General features: G+C 39.8%; 1 non-coding gene across 1 annotated transcript; it reads left to right on the forward strand.

Moving 5' to 3' along the window:
- Positions 1-4,337: 4,337 nt before the first annotated feature.
- On the forward strand, positions 4,338-4,466 carry LOC111755074 (small nucleolar RNA SNORA11). Its single transcript, XR_002789664.1, has one exon. It is a non-coding gene; the product is annotated as a small nucleolar RNA SNORA11 (small nucleolar RNA).
- The last annotated feature ends 228 nt before the right edge of the window (positions 4,467-4,694 follow it).

A 4,694-nucleotide genomic window follows, 5' to 3' on the forward strand; every position in this document is an offset into this window, starting at 1 on the left:
TCCCAGGGGTTCTCTCTTAGGCCTGCTTTGCTCAATCCTTCAAAGTTTCCTTGGATGATCCACATTCCTGACTTTTCCAAAGTTCTGGGTTTTCCACTGGACCTTTGGTGTCACACCCATAGCTCCATACTTTAGCCTCTGAGGGGCACACTGCCTGACTTCTCATGACTTTTTCTGAAATCTGGGTGTGAGCTGCCTGAACCTCAGAACTCTTGTCTTCTGCATGCTCCTGAAGCAAGCACCACAGGAAGATGCAAAGGACTGCTGCCAGCTGGAGCAGTAGTCAAGCTTTTCCTTCTCTTGACACTAGTGGTCAAGTGCCAAGATTGCTGAGCACTCTGAATCCAATCCTGGAAAACAAATTGTCTATGTCACCACCATTCTGTAGCACAATATGACTGGTGCCTTTCTGGAATAGAGTACTCTGTGGCTTTCCCCTCAAAGGAAAGTTTTTCTTTTTTGCAGTTTTAAGACTGCAAAAGTTGAAACTTGTTGCTTCTTGTGATGCCCTCAGGCCACCTTTTATATTCCCTTGTTCCTTATGAGTAATTAATATCTTCTAAGCTCTATTTTTGTAGCTGACAATTTTATTGGAGCTTTTTTTCTGGCCAAACTCACATTTCAAATTATCTTTCTGGCTTCCTTGATCTTGATCAACATAAAAATGGCTAATTCCCCTCCCAAATTGGCCATGCAACTACCCCAAAACTAGACTGCTTTGAAATTTCATCTGCCATATTAATTAATCTGCCTTCCTTAATCTCACTCTCAGGCAAAATCTCTGGACATGAGCAAAATGCAGAAAAACTTTCTGCCAAGCCATAACAAACATAATCTGGAGTCTAACAGCCATTGCAGTACTTCCCAGCAGAAATCTACTGGATCTAGACTTTACCAGTTTTCTGGTTTTTTGAGCTTCAACCAGAATCTTCCATAGAGAACAGCCTAAGGTTTTTCAACTCTACTTTTTCAAGTGACATCTCCAAAACTTTCAAACACTCCCCCAAAAGTCATTCCCAAAGGATCTTGAACAACATAGTCAGGTATAGTCACAGCAATGATCCCATTTCTGGTACTGAATTCTAAGTTAGTTGCTTTTCTCTCATTGCTAAGACAAAACATCTGCCAACTCAAGTGAAGAGGGTTATTTAGTACACAATGTGTGGAAGTTTCATCTGCTGGTTCCAAGGCAGGATGGCATGGCAGAAGAGCAATATGTCACAGCAACTGAAAGGCAGCAAAAACAGAAAGAGGAAAAAATGAAGAAGCACAGAGAGAAGACCTGTCCCTTATATTATATGTATGTTGTGTATCCTACAGTGTATGCAGCACTCACACCCGTAATCCCAGTATTGGACCGTGAACCAATCTCAAGTTCTAGAAGCATGATTCCATGACTTTATTAGGCTTTGGGGGAGACATCCAGACACAACAATAACATACAACAATGCAAAGATCAGAAATCAAAGGAAAAGGAGGTGGATGTGGAAAAACAAAGTATGGCCAGTATTAAGATATATTCATTAAATTATTCATAATCCTGCATCTTATTTTTCTGCAACCATCTATAAAAGTACACAATAATGAAGATTTCTCCTAAAATATGATGAAGTAGATCTATTTTTACTTAGTTTTTCTGAAGATGGTCTGATAACTGGATATTTGTTTTCGGAATTTCTGCTTTTTGGGTCAGCAATGATGTTCACTTATATTTATCCTATAAGAAGATTCTTATAGTTTTTTTGACATTCAATTTCAAATTTAATTGTATCCATGCATTTGAAAAAACACAAAGAATAGTTCATTGAGCTGATTTTATTCTCAGGTCTAACACCAAAGCGTCCGTTACATAGGATATCTTGGCATGTAGTCCTTAGGCTCCAGAATTAAATTCAGGGTTTCTGATTTTGTTACCTGGGGTGTGACCCAACCTGTCAGGCACCAAACTGGCTGGCATTTGTTTTATTGTTTCCATTGTTTGGCAGAATGTCTTTTATCTTTTACTCGCCTCCCCTTAGAGGGTCTTTGTTTTCATAAATGCGACAGCATTGTAGGCTCAGCCAAGAACATAAAAGGAGGCCAGGGGATCACACAAAAACTTACCCAAAATGGCCTTAACAACTCAAATAGAAATTTCCTACAGCAAATAGCCAAGTATGCTCAAAATTCATAACTTCATGCTCAGCTTCACCGTGTTCCCACTGATACTTCTTCCCTGACACACCTCAAACCTGTAATCAGTGCCAACAGACATAAGGACCATCCAGAAACACTAGTTAGTATTTCATGTCATAGTCCTTGGTCACCTAACTGCTCTTGCTTTGTGTAAATTATTCTAGACCTTATTTTAAAAATGAGCAAGCTTTAATACTTTTAAACCTCTGAGCATGACATTACACTTGAAATGTAGATGGGATGAGTCTGTTCAAACAATGGATTAGCAATAATGAGATCAACTCAGAGACATTTTAAGGAAAATTACTTGCAAATCCCATGTTCAAAATCATGGTATTTGTATGAGAAAAGCCTAAGGAAGTGGCCAGAAGGCTGCATGGCCACTCGATACAGGAAGCCCTCTGGGCCACTGAGCTGACCTCCGGTTTGAATCCTAGTAGTCTGCTCTTCATGTCCAAGGCCATGACTGCCACATCCATCTGCCTTACTCTGAGCCTCTTAGTGGAGAGAGTGGTGGGCATTTAGTTTCTCAATTTCATTGTGGACCATTTTGTAGAGTCCCTAGTAACAGTAATGAGGAAGTTCTTAGAAATAACAGGATGCAACTGACAGCATATAGGAGATGTTCCAATTGTCAGCATCAGGACAGAGGTGCTTTCTAAGCTCTCTAAAAGCAGTGTCTCTGTATGTGGTGAAGTCACCCAGTAGGAGGAGAGGATCCTAAAGAGTTCATGTTTTCTTAGGAAGGTCACCAGCAGCTTCTGAACTTGAATAGAAAGGAAGCACTACTTTTCTCCTTTGTTTTTACTAGGATTTATAGCTGCAAACAGTGGAAAGCAAAACTAGATAATTTAAATAGATCATTTACTGAAAAATTCAAGAGTGCAAAATCGTAAGGGGCAGGCAAGCAGGACTGCAGAATCCATATGAGGAAGATAGACCTCTAGAGTAAACACTTTGTCATCAGCCCAGCTGGACAAAGACACCACAGAATGCACTGTGGACCCTATCTTCTGTGATCTGTATCCCCATGCATGTTTTTAGGGTGAGTATAGGAAGATTAAGACTGAAAGCCCTGTGCACTTGTGAATCAAAGCAACTGCCTGCTTGGCTGTGACCAGGATCTGGAGGGAAGACGCTGCTTCGATGGTGGAGGCTGGAGGTCCATCCATGCAGAGGCTGCACAAATACCAGAAGATGAAGGACTCATGTCACCTTCTCTCAGTAGGTAAGCAAATAAATGAATATGCTGCTCCTGCTATCAAGTCATAAGTGAAAGGTGCCAAGAATTGTGTCAGATAATAGATATGTAGTTGTTCTTCATTGTCTATGTATTAGAATAATTATAGTCAAAAACCAATTGTAGCCAAAACATACAGTGAATGCATAAATTAAAATCGTTATCATAGAACACATACATTTTAATCCCCTCAGGAGACTCCTCCTTGCTTTTATAAAATTATTCTATAACTTTTAGCATTGTACTTTTTACTGTAATAAGATTTTATTTTTAAATTTAGATAGTCCCCATATTTTTATATTATCCCTTGTATAACATTACACAATATGAGCTGCACACCACCACTAGCATGATCTAAAACTTCTCATGCACACTTTAATATGTACATGAAATTGTGTGCAAACTACTAGGATTTAGGTCATGGTAAAGCCACTAATAAGAGGAGAAAGCTCATATTTGCAGTTCCAGTGTTTATCATGCAGTGGTACACAATTAACGTGATGGAAGCACTGTGATACACAGACTACACTTGATTGGAAGAAATGAATGACACTTTGGGGCAGGTACACTGTGTACCTACAGTGTAACTACATAGTACACTGATTCTACATGTCCCCCAGTGTGTGTGCAGGTAACCCAGAACCAAAGAACACATTCCAGTTTTTAGGCAAACAGTGAGGTTGGATTCTTGTCTGCACCACAGAAGCTGTGAGCTTTAGGATATCATGTGTCTGCCTTGGGTGGCAGTCATTCTTCTCAAAGGTTTCATGATCTGGGAAGCTGAGTTTCAGTGGCTGAGTTAGAAATGTAGTCTGCTGTGAAAATCAGTGTGACTAAGACAGGAGAGAGGCAGCGGCTAGATTGATGCTGAGGTCTGAGAAGTTTTTCAGTGAACATCAGGTGCAATATTTGTGATTGTTTAAGAATGAAATCAAGCAGGTAGCCTGAAGAATGGCTTCTCTGTTTACAACACACCCAACAGGAATCTAGGATCATTGTGACAAGGGGCACAAAATTTGTGACCTCTCTTGGGAGCAAATGTCCTACACATACATTCCACACACTTCCACATAGTTGCCGGATAGTAATAATGTGACTGGACTCAGTAATGGGGGAAAGTGGGTATCATTTAGTGGGGAGGTGGACTTTGTTTTTTTTCCCAGTTATGTTTATTTTCTTTCAAATGTTCTGAGCATGCAAATATGAACATAGTTGTTTGGATTTAACTACATAGTACACTGATTCTTGGGAATTTTTATTGGCCTAGAGATACTTTGAA

This window comes from Cavia porcellus, unplaced genomic scaffold (genome assembly GCF_034190915.1).
Source record: "Cavia porcellus strain 051 isolate PalLab524CR breed Dunkin Hartley unplaced genomic scaffold, mCavPor4.1 scaffold_20, whole genome shotgun sequence".
In the NCBI taxonomy this organism is placed as follows: domain Eukaryota; kingdom Metazoa; phylum Chordata; class Mammalia; order Rodentia; family Caviidae; genus Cavia; species Cavia porcellus.